Below are 25794 nucleotides of genomic sequence, written 5' to 3' on the forward strand. Positions count from 1 at the left end.
AAGAGTCCATCTTATCATACTGGGGTCTTTTCAATATAAATTGGTGAATTGGTTCATCATTGTCACATGTACCAAAGTACAGTGAAAAACTTTTATTTTGCATGCCATCCATATAGACTGTTTCATCACGTCACTGCACTGAGGTGGGACCAGGGAAAGGCTATAACAGGATGCAACAGTTACAGAGAAAGTGCAGTGCCAGTGGACAATAAACTGCAAGAGCACATCAAAGTAGATTGTGAGGTCAAGAATCCATCTTATCGTAATAGGGGATAGTTCAATAGTCTTATAACAAAGAGATAGAAGCTGTCTTTGTGTCTCCTGGTACGTGCTATCAGGTATTTGTATGTGCTTTTGTTATACCGAAAAGGAGAGCTCAGACATACTTTTTATTCTGGAGTCACAGAGGCTGAGGGGCAACCTGACAGAATTATTCAAAATTATAGGAGGCAGAGATAGGGTAAACAGTCAGAGTCCTTTTTATTTTTGGTGGAAATGTCAAATACTAGAGGACATAATTTTAAGGTGAGAGGGGTAAAAATTAAAGGAGATTATACCAGGCATTTTGTTTTACACAGAGAATGGTGGGTGTCCGGAACACACTGTCGGGGAAATGATGAAGCAGATCGTTCGTTATGTGCCGTGTCGTATGACATGGGCGATCATGGTCATCACCATGATTGTTCTTGGTAAATTCTACAGAAGTGGCTTGCCACTGCCTTCTTTTGAGCAGTGCCTTTACAAGATGGGTGACCCCAGTCATTATCAGCACTCAGACACTTTTCAGATACAATACCAATTAATGCAGATATGATAGACAGGCAGGGAATGGAGGGATATAGAGCATGTGCGGGTAGATGGGATTAGTTTGGATAGACAGGCCGGGAATGCAGGGATATGGACCATGTGTGGGTAGTGGGATTATCTGATAGACAGGCAGGGAATGGAGGGATATGGACCATGTGTGGGTAGGTGGGATTAGTTTGGATAGACAAGCAGGGAATGGAGGGATATGGACCATGTGCAGGTAGATGGGATTATCTGATAGACAGGCCGGGAATGGCGGGATATGGACCATGTGCAGGTGGATGGGATTATCTGATAGACAGGCAGGGAATGGCGGGATATGGACCATGTGCAGGTGGATGGGATTATCTGATAGACAGGCAGGGAATGGAGGGATATGGACCATGTGTGGGTAGGTGGGATTAGTTTGGATAGGCACACACACACGGTAGGCTTCTGCCCCTTCCTTTCCAGTCCTGATCACTCTTTATTCCCCTCCATTGATGCTGCCTGGCTTGCTGAGTTCCTGTAGCACCTGGGCATATTTCAGCATCTGCAGAATCTCTTGCGTTTATGAAACAGACTGCCGAAACAGTCCTCTCCTAGTTCTGTGGAAAGAGAGGGACAATACATCAGCTGTGATGGAATGGCGGAGCAGGCTTGACGGGCCGAATGGCCTAATTCTGCTCCTATATCTCATGGTCTGATGCTGTCGTCACCAAAAATAAAACACCAAGCTTCTCCTGCAGTTCGTTCCCATCCGTATCGGCATTAGCAATCGAGAAACACAAGTAGGAATAATTAAACACCCAACCTTTGAAACTGAGAGAAATCCCGTGCTTCAGATCCACATCCGCCACAGCAATTAGTACCTCCGTGCAGGCGTGATCTCTGCATCGCGAACCTTCATTTTATCCCCTGTTAATCTTCGCATTCAGTACTTTATACGGTTAATTTACATGCTGAGATTCGAGTAGTGAAAGCTCCGGATTTTGGGGAGTTAACAATGCTTTGGAAAAAAAAGGGGAAAGCACAGAAAGGTGGTATCCTTATGTGGTGAGGGAGGGGATTCCCCGCCGGGGATCCCCAGCGCCACATTTCTCGTGACGTCGGCAGAGACTCCCCAGACCCGCAAGGGAGGGGGTGGTGGGAGGAGGGTTTCACTCGGCCTTAGAGAAAAAAAATACGGGAGATTAACTCCGCTTTCCGGTTAGCGAGATGTAAACAATATTTCTGATAATTCCTATAGTGGGAATCCTTGATCCTTCCCATGGAAATACACATTCTTTCTCTCTTCCCGCTCCCCTTTCTCTCTTCTCAGGTTTTGCCTCTCGACCAGCTGTCTCTTTGTCTCCTGTCAACTGTCTCACACCTTCCACCCACCTCCCGCACTCAGATACATTTTGTGTCGTTTCCTCTTACTCCGTTTGCATGTCTCTGTCTGTCTGTCTGTCTCTCTCTACCCCTACCTTTGTCCCTGCATCCGTCCCTCTTTCTGCCTACCCTCTTTTCCTACAGTCTCATTCTCACGTATCGAACTCTTTTGCTGCCAACCTTTCTATCCCACTCTCTCTCTCCCTCCTCTTTACCCCCTCTCTCTCACTCCCTCCCCTCCATCCTCTCCCTTTTTCTCTGCCCCCTGTCTTTCCCTCCCTATTTCTCCCCGCTTTCTTTCTCTGTTCAACCTTTCCTTTCCTCCCTATCTTTTGTCTACCTTTCTCTGTCTCTCCTTTCTCCGTCTACCCACCTTTATTTCTCTTCATTCTCTCCCTCTCCTTCTCTCTTTGCCAACCTCCCCCCTCCCCCTCTCTCTGTCTACCGCTCCCTTTCTATTCTTTTTGTCCCTTTCTCTATCTCTCCCTTTCTCTTTCTGCGTCTCCCATCGTCCCTATCCTCCCTTCTCTGTCAACCATCTCCGCTTCTCTCCAGCTCTGTCTACCCCTCTCTCTCGCCGTTGTTGTCCTTCCTTCTGTAAAATTATATGCTGGAAAACACAATTTAAAATTGAACGAGCTCTAGAAATATAAATCGAGCGAGGTTAACCCGTGACTTTCTTTTTCAAGATCACCGATGTCTGTAGTCCGACACTCGCGCACACGACCCGCACAAAGACCGGTCTCACCCTTGGATCAATTCACAGCCTTCTTCACCCCAACACTAGTTTCGGGAGAAATATCTCAAATTCCGAGGGCCGGCAATAGCCATAGCGCAAGGGACGGTTCGGCCCATTTATTTCTTCTTTGGAGATCAGCATACCCCCACCCCACCCTTTTCCCTCTCCTGCAATCTTTCCCGATTTATTTTATTTTCGAAGGCACGGATTGCTCCGTATTCATCCGTATTTGAACGCCTCGGTCGTTCGCTGATGTGCCAAGCCTTCTCTCTGGTCCTCGGCCGCAGACTGCTCTCTCATTGTGAAAACCCCTCACTCTCCCATCCCAACGCCCTGCCCGCGCACGGCCGCTTAAAGTTCCCAGACAAGTCACTACAGACAACAAAAGGAATCCCGGTCGGATCCCAAGTCCCTCCGGTGTTCCTTCCCAATGCTGGGATGAGATGGGAATATTCTGTATGTTCCTGTCTGATCCGCTCAGGCCGGAGTACGAGATGCGATAACAGCACGCCCCGATTAAAGACATCTCCCCTCCGCCTTCTTCCCTCCAATCTTCCTCGAGGTCGCAGACAGTTCAGGAGACCTGACCCAAATGTAAACGGCCTTTGATGTCCCACGGGCCGGGTGGCGGGAAGTCGCTGCTAATTCTGCTCGTCCTGCGGGGCATCGGTTCAAGGTAACTACAAGGAGGAGTCCGCAACCCCGGATCCCGATCTCAGTGATTCCCAACGTGCAATTCCAGTCAGAAATCTACCGTAACTAATCCGCATCCGTTTCAACTAGAATATCTCGCTAGTCTGAGCCAATAATTTGCTTTAGGAAAAACAAAGGTATAAAATATTTATTTGTGTACATGAATTTGAGTAGAATTATCATGCGTGTACATTTGCATAGTTTGATATAGATTCTAGTTGAATTGTATTTAAGTGGGTTTGTATTGTGAATTTGGATAGATTTGTTATTTATATATTTCATTATTAATTTGAAATCAGTTTTTATTTAAATTTAATTTATGTGGGTTTATGTCAATTCTATTTTACAAATTTACAAATGATATGATACAATCTTTCAATTGTAAGTCGTGACCACGGATGCATTTTGAAATATTTTAATTTTAAATGTGGTTGCTGTTTAGACCTCAGTTTTGTCCGCGGGTCCTTGTGGATTGCGATGACTTGTGGGAAATTCACGGCTGTCGGACCCCGGGGAGTGAAGATTCGCGCGACCCAGTCTGGCGTGTGATCCCAAACCCGGCAGCGCCCGGGAAGAGGTTAGCTGGACCATTGTAGTCGATGCCAGCAACATTTCAGCGGGCACAGAGCAAAGCCAGAGAGCCGGCGGCTCAAACCAGGAACCTGGTCTGAACTTTGTGCACCCGCTGCTCCGGGTGGCAGAGAGTGAAAGTCGTGGAGAGATCAAAGGCCGTCTGATCCAGTCTGGAGCTTCAGGGAACTTGAATGGACGTTGGTAGAATGCAGCCCGGAGTTCGCGGAGTTGGAGTAGGATAAACCCGGATTAACCGCTCGAGAGAGAAAGCAAGGAGTCTGGACCAGACCAGGGTCGAAGGAGTGCGTGCAAATTACGCTTAGAAGGTAAACTAAGTTAAATTATACAATTCGGCGGGCTTTCCTCGAGTAGGTTCTGTAATGTTTTTGAAATATTAATTAACCCATTTAATATATTAAGGTCGCTCTCTGTCTTCGGCACTGCAGCAATGAACTGCCCATTGACTTTGTCTAAATAAACCTGTCACGACACCTCTTACAAAGAAACGCAATGAAGGGTCTCGGCCAGAAACGCCCGCTCTTTTATTCATCTCCAAAGATGTTGCCTGACCTGCTGAGTTCCTTCAGCATCTTTTGTGTTGCTGAATGCGTGTGTTACTCTGGATTTCCAGCATCTGCAAAATCTCTTGTGTTCAAAACATCTCCCTATCTGATACCTCCATCTATTTTAAAACAATTTCCAGAAGCACATTAACTTTGCTCTCCACACCCCTCCTTTCCCGCTTAAAACCCCTAGCAGCTATTGAAGCAGTGGCGGGTGTCAACCCCCGACTGGTGATTTGTTTTTCTGGTGAGTGGCTGCTCGATTTTAAGTACACAGAGGAGGGAGGACGAGAAGATTTCAGAGGAGGGAATGATAAAAGGCGGCTGAGGGCGAGCAGAGGAACAACAGATTCATCATAAGACTATCTGACATAGAGGCGAAATCAGGCCATTCCGCCCATCGAGTCTGCACCTCCATTCCACCATGACTGAATTAATATCCCTCTCAGCTGCATTCTCCCGCCTCTCCCCGTAACTTCTGACGCCCTTACTAAGCAAGAAGCTATCAAACTCCACTTTAAATATGCCCATTGACTTGCCCTCTACAGACATCTCTGGTAATGAATTCCACAGATTCGCCAGCCTAAAGAAATTCCTCCTCATCTCTTCTTTAAAGATACGTCCTTGTATTCTGAGGTCTTGCCGTCTGATTCTAGACTCTCCCACTACAGGAAAGGCATGGGGGACAAACGAGGAAAGATTTCGTCTATAACCGGTAAACTTGAGGTTATCCAGGCGCTCGGTGGTAATAAGCACCAGCCGGAAAACAAGCGAAGCTGTAAACTGATATCTCAATTGCCTGGTGACATTAGCAGTGTTCTAACTGAATGGTCTGATTCTTTCACAAATTGCCCAGTGCCGATAAGCTATCAGTTGGTAAAGAGAAGATTATAGGTGAAGGAACGTTTACCCCTGATCCTCTTACAGATGCGGGCTGAGGGGGAGAAAGAGAGAGAAGTTGGTGGTGGGTGGGATGGAGGGGGGGCGGGGGAAAGACGAGGGCAAGGGAGAGACCCGGGAGGAAGAAATGGAGAGATGGAGAGAAGGAAACTGTGGAGTAGAGAAAGTGGGAAAGTGGCTAGGGGAAGAGGAGGGCGGGAGAGAGAGAGAGAAGGAATAAGGAGGAGAGCAAGACCAAGGGAATGGAAGAGAGAAAGACCAGAGTGAGAGAGAGAAAAAGGGAAAGGCTGGGGTAATGTGTGTGTGAGAGAGCAAGGAGGGAGACCAGGAGAATGAGAGAGAAAGAAAGCAAGAGACTGGGAAAATGGGAGAGAGAAAGACTGAGGGAATGAATTGCAGAGAGAGATTGGGAGAATGGGAGAGAGAGAGAGAGAGAGAAAGAGAAAGAAATTAGGGGATTGTAAGAGAGAAAGAAAAAACAGGAATAGGAAAGAGAGGAGGGCATTGGGAGAATGAGAGAGAGACTGGGGAAATGGGAGAGAGCAGGGAGATGAGAGAGAGAGAGGATGAGGGAATGGGAGAGAGAGAGAGAGACTGAGCGAATGCAAGAGAGAGAGAGGAGAGACCGAGCAAATGAGAGAGACAGAGAGAGTCTGGGGGAATGGGAGTGACATAGGGTCTCAGGGAATGAGAGAGAGAGTCTGAAAGAATAGGAGAGAGAGAGAGAGTCTTGGGGAATGAGAGAGAGGGACATGGGGAAATGGGAGAGAGAAACTGAGGAATGACAGAATTTTGAGAAAAAGAAGGAAAGGAAAGAAGACATGGGAATCTGGGCAGAGTTGGTGTGAGTGATGTAAGGGCTTTCATTCCCTTCCCCATTTTCCTTAATGCCTGATACACAGTAAACCTGGGAGATCTTTTGGAAGCAACACACACTGATGAGTTCCTCCAGCATTTTGCGTGTGTTGCTTTGAATTTCCAGCACCTGCAGACTTCCCTGTGTTTGAGATCATTTGGAAGTTGGGTTATTACAGGAAAACAGGCAGTTTTCAGGAACAGGCACTGTACACCCCCTGGATGCCTGTAGATACCACTTTCAGTCTCTGGAGAATCTCTACACCCTTCAATAAGTATGAGAAATCAGCCACTCTTGTCAGCATAGCCAAAGACCCCTGAAACCTCTGGACTGTGTGTAGGAGCCATGCATCTATTTCTCATTTTGCCCCCAGATTGCTGCTGATTTGACAAGTCAAGTGACATGTTCCCTGAATGGTATTCATCCATTCATGTACTCTGTAATTCCCTTTTATATATTAATTACTCTATTGCTCATTTGATGACATCCCTTTGTCTCTCTTGCTTTCCATTCTGAAACAACAGAATCTGTTTCCACCATAGACCAGCTGTCAACAGCAAAAGCCATCCGTGCTGCAAATGTAATGCTTTCGAGTTTGAGAAGGTGGACACACACTCACACTCCTGTTCAGAGTAAACATGAGTCTACTTATTCCATGTTACTCACGTGATGCTCTGCTGTCTAATGCTACTGCTGAGATTTCTGGTTATTATTTTAGACCATAAGGTTAGCCCATTTGGCCCTGCGAGTCCGCTCTACCATTTCATTGCAGCTGATCCATTTTCCCTGTCAGCCCCAGTCTCAGGGCCGGCTGTGTCTGCCCCTGCACCCCCTGCTCGTGGCACTCCTTCTCTGTCACCTGTCCCACATCCACCCCTCCCCATTCCAAACATCCTTTTCTCCCACCAGATTTACAAACTTGCTTTCCACTCCACGTTGACAAATACAGTACTGTGCAAAAGTCTTGGGCACCCTAGCTATATACTGTATATATAGCCTAAGACTTTCACACAGGACTGTACGTTTGGAGTTCTGTGTGCTGAGAAACCATTTTCTGACAGTAGAGTCAAATACAATTACAGTTAAAAGGCACTTGGACAGGAAAGACATAGAGATACTGGGCTACTGCAGGGAAATGGAATTAGCACAGACAAGCATGGATGAGTTGGGCTAAATGGCCTACTTCTGAGATTCTGTGATGTTATGATCAGTAGTGCAGTGATTGGGCATGCAGGTAGAACTGTGGCTTTGTGCATACAGGAGCAGTCTCACCAAGCCATAAACCCTAGCCTTGCTTTTGTTCCTTCTCTTCATATTAGAAAGTGCAAAGAGACTTGGGAGTCCTTGTGCAAGATTCCCTAAAGGTTACTTTACTGGTTGAGTCAGTAGAGAGGAAGGCAAAAGCGATGTTAACATTCATTTTGAGAGGTCTCGAATATAAAAGCAACGTTGAAACTCTATAGGGCACTGGTGAGCTCTCACTTGAGTATTGTAAGCAGCTTTGGGCCCCTTATCTAAGAAAGGATGTGTTGACATTGAAGAGGATACAAAGGAGGTTCACACTAATGATTCCGGGACTGAAAGGAGGGGAGCGTTTGTCATATGAGGAGTGTTTGATGGCTCTGGTCCTGTACTCACTGGAATTCAGAAGAATGAGGAGGGATCTCATTGAAACCCATCAAATATTGAAAGGTCTCACGAGAGTGGATGCGGAGAGGATGTTTCCTATGCTGGGGGAGTCTAAGACCAGAGCACACAGCCTCAAAATAGAGGGACATCCATTTAGAACAGAAATTAGGAATTCCTTAGCCAAAGAGTGGTGAATCTGTGGAATTTGTTGCCACAAACGGCTGTGGAGACCAAGTCATTAGATATATTTAAGACAGAGGTTGATAGAATCTTGATAAGTCAGGGCATGAAGGGATACAGGGAAAAGGCAGGAGATTGGGGCTGAGAGGAAAAATGGATCCGCCATGATGAACTGGTGCAGCAGACTCAATGGGCCAAATGGCCTAATTCTGCTCTTATATCTCATGTTCTTGTAATTTTGCCTGCCTTAGTATCCAAAGGGTGGTTAGTTTTCTCTTTTTAACTAACTATATAAACTTTAACCTGCTTTGTTTTCATGATTGTTCTCCATCATTTAATCACCTTTTATGTTAGTTGTTTGTTGCTGCTTCCACACACTCACAAACTCTTTTTTTTTAACAATCTTATAAACTTTTTAAATCTAATTTGATCTTTAGTTTCTCGTCCATGGAATGTTTGACTTCTCAGTGGAATAGAATGTACTTTACTTATTTGCTGCCCATTCTGCCGCTGGTGTTTGGGGCAGCAATGAAGATTGGTTTCATCGCCATTTGCATAACAACTTTTTTGACCAGTCAGGGCTGTTAGCCCTGAGCTGAACCTCCAAACCTGGAGGACCGGTGGGCCACTCTTAGCCTGACCTCTACCCTTTGACCTGTTTGGCATTGGTGACCTTACCCATACCATAAAGCCCTGACTCCAGCCAGCACAGCTCTCCAGGTCATTGAAGCACACGTGCCTCCAAACCCTACGACAAGGTTGTGGTCGCCTTGATGGAAATAGAATATTATACAGTACTATGCTGGACTGGCCATTCAACCAACAATGTGTTGATCTTCATGCAAAGGCCCCTACACTGTTTTTGAACTATTTATTATAACTTAACTATTTAATATACATACATACAGTATACTGTAATTCAGTATTTTCCTATATTTATCATGTATTGCTTTGTAGTCCTGCTGCAAAGTTAACACATTTCGCAACACATGCCGATAATTTTAAACCTGATTCAGATCCTTGCTCTGGCCAGAATAACAGCCTTCCATCCCACTGTCTGTCTTTTCCATGGGCTAGCCAGTTCTGAATCCAACCTTGCAATTCACCTTGGGTCCTATACAGTACATGTTTATCTTCTGAATCAACCTACCATTATCAATCGCCTTACTGAAGTCCACTACCTTACCCTCATCAAGCTTCTTTGTCACCTCTTCAAAAAAAACTCAGTGAGATGTGTAAGGCATGACCTGCCTTAAAAGCCATCTTGACCTTCCCTAGCCTGGCTGTGTCTTTCCTTTATTTTCATGGTGCAAGTCCTCTCCCTCTGAATCCTGTCTAATAACTATCCTACCCTTGTCGCTAAGCCACTCATCTGTAATTGTCCCTACTCCCTTTCTTGAAAAAAGGCACAACATTTGCTAATCTCCAAGACCTAGCCTTTTGCTAGTGAGAGCACAAAGATCTTTGTCAAAGCCCCAGCAATCTCCTCACTTGCTTCTGTCAAAATTCTGGGCTATATGTCATCAGGCCCAAGGGATTTATCTATTTTAAAACCCTGCATTACCTCTGTCTTAATCTCAAATTGTCCCAGCATATTAGCATGCCCTGCACTACCTTTATGTTACCTCCAATGCTGAGGCTTTATAAGGCATTGGTCAGATGACATTTCAAAGTTCAAAGTACATATATGTCACCATACACAACCCTGAGATTCATTTTCCCATGGGAATACTCAACAAACCCATAGAATAGTATCAATGAAGGATCAACTAGAGTGCGAAGACAACAAACTGTGCAAATGCAAATATAAATAAATGGCAATAAATAATGAGAACATAAGATAATAAGGTAAGGAGTGAGATCAGTGGTTGTGGGAACGTCTCAATGATGGGCAAGTGAATGTAGTTATCCCGTTTCATTAAGAGCCTGATGGTTGAGGGGTAGCAACTGTTCTTGAACCTTGGATTATTGTGAGCAGTTTTGGGCCCCTTATCTGACAAATGTAGTGCTGGCATTGGAGAGGTTCACAAAAATGATTTCAGGAATGAAAGGGTTAATGTATGATGAGCATTTGATGGCTCTGGGCCTGTACTCGTTGGAGTTTAGAAGAATGGGGGTGGGGGAGTCTCGTTGAAACCTATTGATTGTTGAAAGCCTGGGCAGAGTGGATGTGGGAAGGATGTTTCCGATAGGTAGTGGGTGAGTCTAGGACCAGAAGGCACAGCCTCTGACTAGAGGGTCCTCCATTTAGAACAGAAATTTCTTTAGCCAGAGGGTGAAGTATCTGTGGAATTCATTGCCACAGGTGTCTGTGGAGGCCAAATTATTGAGTACACTTGAAGCGGGGTTTGATAGGTTCTTGATTAGTCAAGGCATCAAAGGTTACAGGGAGAATGCAGGAAAATGAGGTTGAGAGGGATAATAAATCAGCCAGGATGAAACGGCAGAGCAGAGTCGATGGGCTGAATGGTCTAACTCTGCCCTTATGTCTTATGGACTTATTTAATCAGGCTGCAGGTTCTGAGGTGTTTGATACAGAGATGCTCTGTCTCCTCCCAGCAACCTCGATGAGGTTAAGAGATTTCTCTCCAGTGCAAGGAGCTTAGAAAATTAAAAATCTGGAAAACAAGTAATGGCTTAATCATTGATTCCATCCCCGCATTTGTACAGTTTTAGCTGCCTGAAGGGCAGATTTAATTCTGACACGATTCCGTTTTGCATTATTGGCTCGAATTCCTTGTGAAACACATATACATTCTGTTATGGTGTGCATTAGATCAGCAGGGAGGAGTGACGATCAGATGGGAATCTGCTCTCCTTTATCCTCCCCCTCCTCCCTCCTGCTCTCTGTCCTTACTTTTCCCTTTCTTTATACTTCCTTTCCCCTTTTTCGACCCCATTTGTCACCCCCCACTTCTGGCCTGAACCCAAGTCCAATCTTTAACTGTCGAGGCCTCCTCTCCTGCCACAATGAGGCTGTTCTCGGGTTGGAGGAGCACCACCTCATGTTCATTCTGGGTAGCTTCCAACCTGATGCCACAAACATTGATTTCTCCACCTTCTGGTAATTTATTCCCCCTTCCTCCTTCTCTGTTTTTCCATTCAACATACTGGTTTCCCTGCTACCCATCTCTTTTCCTCAAGCTCAAGTTTTTTATCATCTGACTGTACATATGTACAACCAAATAAAACAACATTCCTCCGGACCACGGTGCACCCACAAAACACACATCACTCACAGCACATAAAGCAAAATATTACCACAAATAAGTCAATAAAATATAATTCAAAATGCATGTAGTGTGCAGCACAGGTAAACAGCTCGCTGTCATAGTGACGAGATCTCGATGGTGGTATTCATCAGTCTCACAGCCTGAGGGAAGAAGCTGTTACCCAGTCTGGCAGTCCTACTCCTGATGCTCGTGTACCTCCTTCCCGACAGGAGTGGGTCAAAGAGATTGTGGGATGGGTAGGGGTCCTTCATAATGCTCAGACCTGTCGAATAAAATGGTCCTGGTGAAAAGTCACTGGGAAGGAGACCCGTGATCCTCGGCAGTTTTTACTATCCTCTGTAGGTTCCTTGGTCCAATGCCTTGCAACTTCCATCCCACAAAATGATGCAGCCAGGCAGTGCTCTCTCGATGGTGCTCCTATAGAAATCTGTTAGAGTGGGGGCAGGGAGCCTTGCACGCTTTCTCAGAAAGTGTAGATGCTGCTATGCCTTCTTGACTATCGAGAAGGTGTTGTGGGTCCATTATGTGTACACCAAGGAACTTTATGCTCCCCACGGCAGAGCCATTGATGTGCAATGGAGAGAGTTTGACCTGTGTCTTCCTGAAGTCCGCAATCATCTCTTTTGTCTTGTCCTTGCTGAGAGGCAGGCTTTTGGTCTCACACCATTTGACGAGCTTCTCTCTGTATGCTGACTCATCATTACTGCTGTCATGGCCAACCACTGTAATAACATCAGTGAAGCTGATGATCCAGCTTCAGCTGGGTCTGGCAGTGCATTTGTGAGTCAGCAGTGGACTGAGCACAGAGCCCTGGGGTGGGGGGCACCAGTGTTCAGCGTGATGGAGCTTGAGATGTTGCTACCAACTTGGACTGACTGGGATCTTTCCATCAAGACATCCAAGATCCAGTTCCAGACAGCATCCTCTAAGGGATGATAAACACAAAATAATCTGCAGATGCTGGGATCAAAGCAACACTCACAACATGCTGGAGGAACTCAGCACGTCGGGCAGCATCTGTGGAAAAGATCGATTGACGTTTCGGGCCGGAACCCTTCGTCAGGACTGAAGAGGGAAGGGGCAGAGGCCCTATAAAGAAGGTGGGGGGAGGGTGGGAAGGAGAAGGCCGGTAGGTTCCAGGTGAAAAACCAGTAAGGGGAAAGATAAAGGGGTGGGGGAGGGGAAGCAGGGAGGTGATAGGCAGGAAAGGTGAAGAAGGTATGGGGGAAACACAATGGGTAGTAGAAGGAGGCGGAACCATGAGGGAGGTGATAGGCAGCTGGGGGAGGGGGCAGAGTGAAATAGGGATAGAGGAAGGGAGGGGGAGGGATCGGTCCCTCCGCGACTCCCTTATCCACACGTCCTTCCCCACGGATCTCCCACCTGGCACTTATCCCTGTAAGCGTAAGTGCTACACCTGTTCCTACACCTCCTCTCATACCACCATTCAGGGCCCCAAACAGTCCTTCCAGGTGAGGCAACACTTCACTTGTGAGTCTGTTGGGGTCACCTATTGCTTCCGGTGCTCCCGGTGCGGCCTCCTCTATATCGGTGAAACCCGACACAGATTGGGGGACCGCTTCGTCGAGCACCTCCACTCCGTCCGCCAAAACAGACAGGATCTCCCGGTAGCCACCCACTTCAACTCCGCTTCCCATTCCCATTCAGATATGTCCATACATGGCCTCCTCTACTGCCATGATGAGGCTAAACTCAGGTTGGAGGAGCAACACCTCATATACCGTCTAGGTAGTCTCCTGCCCCTTGGTATGAACATAGATTTCTCCAACTTCCGGTAATTCCCTCCCCCTCCCTTCCCCTATCCCTATTTCACTCTGCTCCCTCCCCCAGCTGCCTCATGGTTCTGCCTCCTTCTACTACCCATTGTGTTTTCCCCTATTCCTTCTTCACCTTTCCTGCCTATCACCTCCCTGCTTCCCCTCCCCCCCTTTATCTTTCCGCTTACTGGTTTTTCACCTGGAACCTACCAGCTTGTATTTCTTCCCCTCCCTCCACCTTCTTAATCTGGCTTCTTCCTCCTTCCTCTCCTGTCCTGATGAAGGGTCTTGACCCAGAATGTTGACTGTTTAAACCATCAGACCGTAAGACATAGGAGCAGAATTAGGCCATTTGGCCCATCAAGTCTGCTCCACCATTTCATCATGGCTGATTTATTCTCCTTCTCAATCCCATTCTCCTGCCTTCTCCCTTGACACCCATACAATTCGAGAACCTATCAATCTCCTCTTTAAAAAATACCTGGTGACTTACCTTCACAGCTGTTTGTGGGAATGAATTCCACAGATTCAACACCTTTTGGTAAAGAAATTCCTCCTCATCTCTGTTTATGTCCTTCAGAGATATTGCCGGACCTGCAGAATCTCTTGTGCCAATACTTAAATGGTTACGAATGCACTTTGCTAATAGAAATAAATGTGCAGCCTAGTTTCTAAACAGGGAGAAAATCCAAAAAATCTGAGATGCAAAGGGACTTAGGAGTCCTTCTGCAGAACACCCTAAAGGTTAGCTTTCAGGTGGTGAAGAAGGCAAATGCAATATTGGTTGAAAGAAGGCCATAGTTGGGAGCTTAACGTCAAAGAATATATTTTGTATTGAAAGAACAGGCAGAAAGGCATAGGCAGTGGTGTGGCTCTGTTGGTAAGAGATGGAATCACATCTTTAGAAAGAGGTGAAATAGGGTCAGAGAATGTTGAATCTTTGTGGGTAGGGTTAAAAAACTGCAAGTGCAAAGAAACTATTATGGGAATCATATATAGGCCTCCAAATAGTGGCCAAGATGTGGGGTTGAGATTGCAAAGGGAGCTGGAAAAGGCATGTAATGAGGGTAATGACTCAATTGTAATGGGGGACTTTCAATATGCAAGGTGATTGGGGAAATTAGGTTGGTGTCAGATCACAAGAGAGGGAGTTTGTTAAATGCCTACGAGGTGGCTTTTTAGAGCAGTTTGTGCTTGAGCCGACTCGAGGAAAGGCTGTCTTAGATTGGGTGTTGTGTAGTAACTCAGATCTTATTAGGGAGCTTAATGTTAAGGAACCCTTAGGAGGCAATGATCATAATATGATTGAATTCATACTGCAATTTGAGAGGGAGAAGCATAAGTCACATGTATCAGTATTGCAACAGAATAAAGGGAATTACATGGGCATGAGGGAGGAGCTTGCCCAGGTGGATTGAGGGAGGATACTAGCAGGGATAACGGCACAGCAGAGATGGCTGAAGTTTCTGGACATAGCTCACAAGGTGCAGAATAGATATGTCCTACAGAAGAAGTTGTTCTCAAGTGTCAGGGCTAGTCAACCATGGGTGACAAGGGGAGTTCAGGACAGCATAAAAGCCAAATAAAGGGCATATAAGATAGCAAAAGTGAATGGGAAGTTGGATGATTGGGAAGCTTTTAAAATCAAACAAAAGGCAACTAAGTAAAGCTACAAGAAGGGAAAAGTTGAAATATGAAGGCAAACTAGCTGAATACTAGCAGAATACTAAAAGGTTTTACAGTTATATAAAGAGTAAAAGGGAGGTGAGATTTGTTATTGGACCACTAGAAAATGATGGTGGTGAGGTAGTAATGGGGGACAAAGAAATGGCAGATGAACTTAATGGGTACTTTGCATCAAACTACACTGTGGAAGACACTAGCAGAAGTCCGTGAGTGTCAGGAAGCAGGAGTGTGTGCCATTGCCATTACAAAGGAAAAAGTGCAATGCAAGCTCAAAGGACTTAAGGTGGTTAAGTCACCTGGACCAGATGGACAATATCCCAGAGTCCTGAGAGAGGTTGCTGAAGAGGTAGCAGATGCATTGGTCATGATCTTTCCAGAATCACTTCATCCTGGCATTGTCCCAGAGGACACTTCACCTGTGAGTTGGCTGGGGTGATAAACTGTGTTTGGTGCTCCTGATGCGGCCTTTTATATATTGGCGAGACCCGACGCAGACTGGGAGATCGTTTCGCTGAACACCTACGCCCTGTCCGCCAGAGAAAGCAGGATCTTCCAGCGGCCACACATTTTAATTCCACGTCCCATTCCCATTCTGACATGTCTATCCACGGCCTCCTCTACTGTAAAGATGAAGCCACACTCAGGTTGGAGGAACAACACCTTATATTCCGTCTGGGTAGCCTCCAACCTGATGGCATGAACATTGACTTCACAAACTTCCGCTAATGCCCCCACCTCCCCCTCGTACCCCATCCGTTATTTATTATTTATATACATACATACTTTTTCTCTCTCTCCTTTTTCTCCCTCTGTCCCTCTCACTATACCCATTGCCCATCCTCTGGGCTTCCCCCCCTTCCCCTTTTCTTTCTCCCTGGGCCTCCTGTCCCATGATCCTCTCATATCCCCTTTACCAATCAACTGTCCAGCTCTTGGCTCCATCCCTCCCCCTCCTGTCTTCTCCTATCATTTTGGATCTCCCCCTCCCCCTCCCACTTTCAAATCTCTTACTAGCTCTTCTTTCAGTTAGTCCTGATGAAGGGTCTCGGCCTGAAGCGTTGACTACCTCTTCCTAGAGTTGCTGCCTGGCCTGCTGCGTTCACCAGCAACTTTTATGTGTGTTGCTTGAAATTTCAGCATCTGCAGATTTCATCGTGTTTGCGGGAAATTATAGGCCAATTAGCCCAACCTCAGGGGTTGTGAAAATGTTATTAAGGATGAGGTTTTGGGGTACTTAGAGACTAACAATAAAGTAAATCAAAGTCAGCATGGTTTCTGTCAAGGGAAATCTTGTCTGACAAATCTGTTAGAGCTCTTCGAGGAAGTAAAAAGCAGTTGTGTGATCACTTGAGTCGAGTTTGATGATCACCTAAGGGGTTGTCTACTGGCAGGTCCTCGAGGCTGTAGAGGCCGATTCAGGATCCACATATTCCTGTGCAGTGTGGGTACGAGTAAGTGGTGGCTGTGGTCAGTGGTCGGGTCTTTTGGTTGTTCAGTCTCTCCTTTCACAGCCTCCACTTGTTCTCTGTGGCACAGCGGAGGTTGTTCTCATGTAGTGAGGCTCCCTCCTGAACTGGTTTCCTCCAGGTGTATCTACTGAGTGCAATGTCTTCCCAGGTTTCAGACGTAACGTTGAATTTCTTCAGGCGGATTCTGATGTTATTTTTAAAGCATTTTGTTTGCCCAGCAGGGGCTCTCTGACCTTCCTTCAACTGGGAGTGAAGGATCTGCTTGGGGAGATGTGAGTTAGGCATCCGGGTGAAATCACTGTGGGCTGAATTGACGTTTACAAAGCTGAATATTACAGACCCATCCCTAAGTTAATCACGTTCCCACTCAAGACAATTCTCTTCACTATTTACAGCAGTCAATCTGTGAAATGATAACATTAGCCATTACTAATTAACTGTAATAATTTGTTGGATGAAATTACAAAGATGAGACATTATTTTAATTGTTCAAACTCTAAAAGTAATATATGAATAAAGACTCATTCTGTCTGTAATTGATGTAATGAATGAGGGAATCACACTTTGGCCCATTGTGCTTTGGTGGAACTATCCAATTAGTTTTGCTTCTCTACATATTCCTCCTTTGCCTTGTTGATTTTTCCCTTTGTCTATTTATTTAACTCACTTCTGAAAACTACTACCAAATCAACACAACAAGCAACATATTCTAGACCACAGAACAGCAGATGGAATTTAATGCAGGCAAGTATGAGGCATTACACTTTGGGAGGACAAGCCAGGGTAGGATTTACATGGTGAGTGGTAGGGCACTGAAGAGTGTGGTAGAACAGGGCGATCTGGAAATACACATACATAATTATGTGCCATGTCATATAATGTGAGCAATCATGGTCCTATCCATGACCATGATTGTTCTTGACAAATTTTTCGACAGAAGTGGTTTGCCATTGCCTTCTTCTGGGCAGTGTCTTTACAAGATGGGTGACCCCAGCCATTATCAATACTCTTCAGAGATTGTCTGCCTGGCATCAGTGATCACATAACCAGGACTTGTGATATGCATCAGCTGCTCATCCGACCGTCCACCACCTGCTCCCATGGCTTCACGTGACCCTGATCGGGGGCTAAGCAGGTGCTACACCTTGTCCAAAGGTGGGCTGAAGGCTAGTGGAGGGAAGGAGTGCCTTACACCTCCTTCGGTAGAGATGTATCTCCACCCCACCACCCAATCACAGGCAAATATGTCATACCCCAGAAAATAGTGTGGAGACTGTCCTCGCTGGGTCACAACACCTCCCTCTGCAATTTGATACTGGACTTCTTAACAGTAAGGCCATAGTCAGTCCGTGTGGGCTACAGTGTCTCTAGTGCCATTACATTAAGCACGGGCGCTCCCCAGGACTGTGCGCTCAGCCCCCTGCAGTTCACTCTGCTGTCACATGACTGTGTCGCAGGACCCAGCAAACTGTGTCATCAAGTTTGCAGATGACACAACAATGGCTGGCTTCCTCAAGACAATGATGGGATGGAGTACAGAGAGGAAGTGAAGCAGTTGGTGGATTAGTGTGACAGGAACAACTAAGTCTAAACGTGGAGTAGAACGAAGAAATCATTGTGGACTTTAGGAAGGTGAAGATGAACCACCCCTCTCTGAAAATACATGACTCCTCCGTACAGAGAGTAAAGTTCCAGGGAGTTCACATCACAGATGATCGCACCTCGTCCCTTAATATCACCTTCCTGAACCAGAAGGCACAGCAACGCCTCCATTTCCCAAGCAGATTGGGGCAAGCAAGTCTCCCACCCCTCATCTTTACTGCATTTTACAGGAGCACCACTGAGAGCGTCCTGACAAGGTGTATCTCCATCTGGTCTGGGAGCAGCCGAGCATCGGACCGGAAGTCCCTACAAAGGACTATGACAGGATCATAGGGGTCTCCCTACCATCCACCGGGGACATTTATCAGGAGTGCTGTGTATGCAGGACCCTCAGTATTATTAAGGATCCCACCCATCCATCCAGTGTCCTCTTTGAATTTCTACCGTCAGGCAGGAGACTCTGATGCATTAAAACGAGAACAGTTAGGATGGGAAACACTTTCTTCCCTCAGGCCATTAGGCTTCTGAACTCCCTGCTGTGTAGTATTTGAGTGTCTCTAGTTAATTTATTCCATACCTTAAAGTATGTAATTTTTGTACTTTAGCTTGCTATTTATGTGTAATTCATCTGTAGATGTTATCCTTACCTTCATAAGTTATTGTGTGTTTTGTGTACTACTGTGCTTTATATCCTGGTTTGGTGAAACATTGTCTCATATTTATATAAATTATATGGTTATATATGTTATATACAGGTATGTAGTTAAATGACAATAAACTTGACTTAACTTGATAAAAAGAGCTTTGGGCACATTGGCCTTCTCTGGGTTAGACGTTAGACCAACAGGAGCAAATAGCCTGTTTCTGATCTACACTACGTTGACATTCCCTGTTCCGTTCTCCTTGTCCTTCTCCTCCCAACAACACATGGTTTGAAACCCCCAGCTATATCTGCACAGCAGCTTCACCACTGCCCCAAACCACACTGCTTGACAGAATAACTTGTGGTCCCTGCGGTTATTGACATAAATTCTAACTGAAGAAGATTTCTGCATCTGTCACTTGGAATTTGCAAAGCAAGCATGCAGAACCCTGAAAACAATCATTTTTAACATAGAACACAAAACATTACAGCACAGTACAGCCCCTGCGGCCCATGGTGCTGTATGACCTTTGATGCTACTCTAAGGCCAATTTGACCCTACCCTCCTAAGTAATCCTCCATTTTTATATCGTTCAAGTGCCTGTCTAAGAGTTTCTTATCTGTCCCTAGTCTATCTGGTACACCACCACCCCTGACAGCACATTCCACACACCCACCACACTGTGTTAAAAACCGAACTCTGACATTTCCCCTGCACTTTCTTCAATGGGCAGTCAACATTTTAGATCAAGATCCTCTGGATATTTAAAATATCTTAAGACCTGATATCTTTCCCCCTCCCTTTCCCTCTTCTTTACTTCCCCATTTTGGCTTTTTACCTTTTCTCTTCATCTGCCTTTCACCTCAAGCCCTGGTGTCCCTCCTCCTTCCCTTTCTCCCATGGACAAATCTCCTCTCCTACCAGATTCCTTCTTCTCCAGCCCTTTACCTTTCCTGCCTATCCCCTCCAACTTCTTACCCCCTCACCCTCCCCCACCCACCTGGCTTCACCTACCACCCTCTAGCATGTACTCCATCCCTCCCACAGCCCCACCCCCTCCTAGCATCTTCCCCCGTCCTTTTCAATCCTGAAGAAGGCTCTCAGCCTGAAATGTTGACTGTTTATTCATCTCCATAGATGTGCCTGACCTGCTGAGATCCTCCAGCATTCTGTGCAAGGTAAGAACTAAAAAATTACCTTAAAATAATGCCCCCCCCCACCGGTATTAGCGATTTGTGCCCTGAGAAAAAAGTCTTAGTTGTGATGACCTTCCCCTCATCGTCCCTTTGATGGCCTTGTGACCAAGATTGTAGATGATACAAAGATAGATGGAGGGGCAGGTAGTTTTGAGGATGCAGAGAGCTGCAGGAGGTCTTAGGCAGATTAGGAAAATGGACAAGGAGGTGGTGGGTGGAATACAGCGTTGGGAAGTGTATGGTCGTACACTTTGGCAGAAGGAACAAAAGCACAGACTATTTTCTAAATGGGGAGAAATTTCAAAAATATGAGGTGCAAAGGGATTTGGGACTCCTTGTGCAAGATACCCAAAAGATTAACTTGCAGGTTGAGTCAGTGGTAACAAAGGCGATTGTAATGTCAGCATTTATTTCATGAGGACTAGAATATAAAAGCAAGGATGCTCTAAAAGCCTCACTTGGAGTATTGTGAGAAGCTTTGAGCCCCTTATTTAAGAAAGGATGTGCCAACATTGGAGAGGTTTCAAAGGAGGTTCATGGGAATGATTCCGGGAATGAAAGGGTTATCGTATGAGCAGCTGTTAAAGGCTCTGTGCCTGTACTCACTGGAACTTAGAAGAATGGGGGTGGGGGTGGACCTCATTGAAACCTATCGAATGTTGGAAGGCCTCGATAGAGTGAACGTGAAGAGGATGTTTCCTTTGACGGGGGAGTCTAGGACCAGAGGGCACAGACTCAAAGTAGAGGGATATCCATTTAGAACAGGGATGAGGAAGAACTTCTTTAGCCAGAGAGTGGTGAATCTGTGGAATTCATTCCCACGGGCAGCTTGGAGGCCAAGTCACTGGGTGCATTTAAAGCAGAGGTTGATAGGTTCTTGATTAGTCAGGACGTGAAAGGTTATGGGGAAATGTCATGAGTATCAGATTAAGAGGGAAATGAATCAGCCATAATGAAATGGAGGATCAGACTTGATGGACTGTATGGCCTAATTCTACTGTTCTGTCTTATGGTCTTATAGACTTAACTTAAAGCATGCCATCCTGCCTGTTACAGGTTGTGATAGTAATCTGTAGTGGGATTGGTTTGCTAGAGGAGACAAGGTTAAGGGGAGCAAAAGTACAAAACACTGGAGGAATTCAGCAGGTCAGGCAGCATTTGAGGAGGGAAATGGACAGGCGATATTCCTCAGGACTGGAAAGATAGAGGGGAGATAGCCAGAGTAAGGAGATGGAGGGAAGGGGTGGAGAAAGAGCCGGAAGCTGATAGGTGGATCTAGGGGAGGAGGGATGATAGGCAGGCAGAGGAGTGGAGAGTGGAAATAGTGACAAAGGTGATAGGTGGAGGTATGGTGGATTCTGATAGGACAGCAAGATGGAGCACAGAACCAACTTGGAGAGGGCAGATGGAAATACTGGGAAATTGTATGGAAGGGGGGAGTGAAGCAGGCTGTTGGTGTGTGTGGTGAGTGTAGGAGAAAGTGGAGAAAAAAAAATGAACAGGGAGGAGCAGTTTACCTGAAATTACACCATTTAATGGCCATGCTATTCGGTTGTAATACGAAGGGTATAGGTAGGGTAAATGCAGGCAGGCTTTTTCCACTGAGGTTGGGTGAGATTACGACAAGAGGTAATAGGTCAAAGGTGAAATAAGGGGAGGTTTAGAAAATTCACTCAATGCTGAAGTGTTTAGATCAAGTGAAATTTAATCTGGTGGAACTGGCGTCGGTAGCCTCAAAGATCACATTGAGAAAGTAAAATCATATGCTGTGTTAATCTGATCTGATCTGGCAATGGAAGCAGGTTCAGAGGCATCTCTTGACCTCATAACCTACCTCATCCTTGCACTGGTACCATACGGTCTGCCCACACTGCACTTTGTAACACTCTGTTAATGCCTTTCACTCGATGCCACTGATGTTTGAAATGATCTGTATGGATGGCATCCAAAACAAAGTTCTTCACATCATTGAGTCATATAGCACAGAAACAGGCCACTTGGCCCATCTAGTCCATGCTGAACTGGTATACTGCCTAGCCCCATCAATCTGCAACTGGACTATAACCCTCTTTACCCCTCCCATCCATGTATCTGTCCAAACTTCTCTTAAATGTTACAATCAAACCTAAATCCACCACTTCCGCCAGCAGTTTGTTCCACACTCTCACCACCTTCAGAGTGAAGAAGATCCCCCTCATTTTCCCCTTAACCTTTCACCCTTCACCTATGACTTCTACTTCTAATCTCATTTAACCTCAATGGAAAAAGCTTCAGCCTGAAATGTGGACTCGTTATTCTTTCCACAGGTGTCACCTGCTGAGCTCCTCCAGCATTCAGATATTTCTGGAGAAAGCCTGCATTTACCCTCTCTATACCCCTCATAATTTTGTATACCTCTATCAAACCTCGCATCATTCTCCTACAGTCCAGAAAATAAATACTAACCTATTCAACCTTTCCCTGTAACCCAGGTCCTCAAGTCCTGGCAACATCCTTGTAAATTTTCTCTGTACTCTTATTGATATCTTTCTTGTATCTCAGTACATGTAACAAAAACAATTACCAAAGTACTGCAGAGGCTGGGAATCTGAAATCAAAACAGGGAATCCTGGAACCCCTCAGCAGTTTAGTCAGAATCAACCACAAAGATTGGCTTCAACTCAAAGATATTCATCATGACAGATGGCCTGTTGAATATTTCCTGCATATCTGTGGAATTCTCTGCCCAGGGAAGCAGTAAAGGATACCTCATTAAACATATTAGACACAGTTCGCTAGGTTTTTGCATCATAGGTAAATGAAGAGTTATGTGGAAAAGGCAGGTTGGTGGAGCCAGATTAGCCATGATCTTCTTGAATGGCGGAGCGGCGCGACAGGCTGCCGACCTGCTGAGTTCCTCCAGTGTGTTGTGAGTGTTGCGGATTCCCATGTTATATGCATTATTCACATTCTTCAGAACTAGTGTTCATGAGTCCTGAATTTGGGTTCTGAGTGACCTGTCCTTCTGTGCCCTCCAGCCCTCTCGAGTAAGTACGGTCAAGTCATTTGTTATTCCTCTGTTACATTCTTCAAATAAATCCTCGATGTTACTTTCTACCTTTGAGTCTTGAGTTTACTCTGTGTCTGGGTTCGTATGCCTGAAGATCTCATTACAGAATTAGATCAATGCCACTGTTGGATTGCAGTGTAAGATTGTTATTTTCCTATATACAAGAGATTCTACAGATGCTGGAAATCCAGAGCACAATGCACACAGAATGCTAGAGGAACTCAGCAGGTCTGGCAGCATCTATGAAACTGAATAAACAGTTGATGTTGCAGACCAAGTCCCTCTTAAGAGGGAAGACATATCTTACATAAGCAAAGTTCAAAGGTTCAAAGTAAATTTTATCATCAAAGTACATATATGTCACCATATATGACGCTGACATTCATTTTCTTGTGGGCATACTCAATAAATCTATAGAATAGTAACTATAATAGGATCAATGAAAGATCAACCAGAGTGCAGAAGACAACAAACTGTGCAAATGCAAATACAAATAAATAGCAATAAATAACGAGAACATGAGATAATGAGGTAAAGAGTCCTTGAAGTGAGATCATTGGTTGTAGAAACATCTCAACTGATGGGCAGGTGAGTGTGGTTATCCCCTTTTGTTCAAGATCCTAATGGCTGTGAGGTAGCAACCTTTCTTGAAGCTGGTTGTGTGAATCCTATATAATCACCCCTATGGGGGTAATTGTTCAGAGAATTTTCCCGTAATTTCTAAGCTTCTATAAAAATACAGAATCAGCTATAGCTGAATACGTACTTCTAGAGACTTCTTAGTTTTTCTACAGCAGGTATCACACCACAGAATCCAACTACTTAATTGGTTACTTCTTATTATTGGACTGTTCTTTATCTCTCTCATCAGCTGGTTTTGTTATAAGACAATCACTGTTTCTTTCTCTTTGTCTTTTTCTTTATTCACCTCCTTCACTTTCTCTCTTTCTCTCTCTCTCTCTCTCTCTCCCTCTCTCTCTCTCTCTCTCTCTCTCTCTCCCTCTCTCTCTCTCTCTCTCTCCCTCTCCCCCTTACAGTAGAGTGAGTTGGTTACCATTATTTTTACTGTTATGAACACCTAACAAACAAGGCTATAATTTCAAGATTTATGCCTCATTCCTGACTTCCAAAGAATTTCTGGATCAATATCATCATATCTAACAGCACTTTCAAAAGGGCTGGCTCAGGCAGAAAGGGCTGAGTCACCTCCTTTGGTGCTGTTTCAGTTGATGACTCCCGAATTGTGCCTGTCTTGACCTGAGACCAGCTCAAAGCCCCTTGCAGTTAGTGGAGTAATGTAGGAAATAACACAGCAGCTTCCTGACCTGCTGAGTTCCTTCAGCAATTTGTCTGTGTTATTCTGGATTTCCAGCATCTGCACAATCTCTTTATAGTCTTCAGCAACTTCTTCCAAAATTAAATTGGTAAATTGATTTATTATTGTCATATGAACTTAAGCAGAGTGATAAAATTTTTTTTTTAGAATTTACAGAACTGTGCAAAAGTCTTAGGCACATACATATAGCCTAAACACTTTGTCACAGTACTGGAGTAATTTTATATATTGCACTGTACTGCTGCCGCAAAAGAAAAATACAAATTCATGATATATGTGAGTGATTCCAACATGGGTCTCTGATGTGTACTGAGAGTGGGAAGGGGGCAGGGAGAGGGGAATCATGGCTGGGAAAAGAGGAAGGGAGAGGGGAGGGAGTGGGAAGCACCAGAGAGATATTCTGTAATGATCAATAGTCCAATTGTTAAAAAAGGAGGGAGAGAGAAACCGGGGAATTATAGACCGGTTAGCCTAACGTCGGTGGTGGGGAAACTGCTGGAGTCAGTTATCAAGGATGTGATAACAGCACATTTGGAAAGCGGAGAAATGATCGGACAAAGTCAGCATGGATTTGTGAAAGGAAAATCATGTCTGACGAATCTCATAGAATTTTTTGAGGATGTAACTAGTAGAGTGGATAGGGAAGAACCAGTGGATGTGGTATATTTGGATTTTCAAAAGGCTTTTGACAAGGTCCCACATAGGAGATTAGTGTGCAAACTTAAAGCACACGGTATTGGGGGTAAGGTATTGGTGTGGGTGGAGAATTGGTTAGCAGACAGGAAGCAAAGAGTGGGAATAAACGGGACCTTTTCAGAATGGCAGGCGGTGACTAGTGGAGTACCGCAAGGCTCAGTGCTGGGACCCCAGTTGTTTACAATATATATTAATGACTTGGATGAGGGAATTAAATGCAGCATCTCCAAGTTTGCGGATGACACGAAGCTTGGCGGCAGTGTTAGCAGTGAGGAGGATGCTAAGAGGATGCAGGGTGACTTGGATAGGTTGGGTGAGTGGGCAAACTCATGGCAGATGCAATTTAATGTGGATAAATGTGAAATTATCCACTTTGGTGGCAAAAATAGGAAAACAGATTATTATCTGAATGGTGGCCGATTAGGAAAAGGGGAGGTGCAACGAGACCTGGGTGTCATTATACACCAGTCATTGAAAGTGGGCATGCAGGTACAGCAGGCGGTGAAAAAGGCGAATGGTATGCTGGCATTTATAGCGAGAGGATTCGAGTACAGGAGCAGGGAGGTACTACTGCAGTTGTACAAGGCCTTGGTGAGACCACACCTGGAGTATCGTGTGCAGTTTTGGTCCCCTAATCTGAGGAAAGACATCTTTGCCATAGAAGGAGTAGAAAGAAGGTTCACTTGATTGATTCCTGGGATGGCAGGACTTTCATATGAAGAAAGACTGGATGAACTGGGCTTGTACTCGTTGGAATTTAGAAGATTGAGGGGGGATCTGATTGAAACGTATAAGATCCTAAAGGGATTGGA

The 25794-nt window shown here is 45.2% G+C and overlaps 1 protein-coding gene across 1 annotated transcript in view; it reads left to right on the forward strand.

The window, feature by feature from the left end:
- Positions 1-4410: 4410 nt before the first annotated feature.
- si:dkey-43k4.5 (potassium voltage-gated channel subfamily S member 1) overlaps positions 4411-25794 on the forward strand; it is a 37282-nt gene continuing 15898 nt past the window's right edge. Inside the window, exons 1-2 of the mRNA XM_063074062.1 lie at positions 4411-4491; positions 19843-19883. The gene's annotated coding sequence lies outside the window, so the exon portion shown is untranslated. The remainder of the gene's footprint in view (positions 4492-19842; positions 19884-25794) is intronic.

Source organism: Mobula hypostoma, chromosome 2 (assembly GCF_963921235.1).
Source record: "Mobula hypostoma chromosome 2, sMobHyp1.1, whole genome shotgun sequence".
Classification (NCBI taxonomy): Eukaryota; Metazoa; Chordata; class Chondrichthyes; order Myliobatiformes; family Myliobatidae; genus Mobula; species Mobula hypostoma.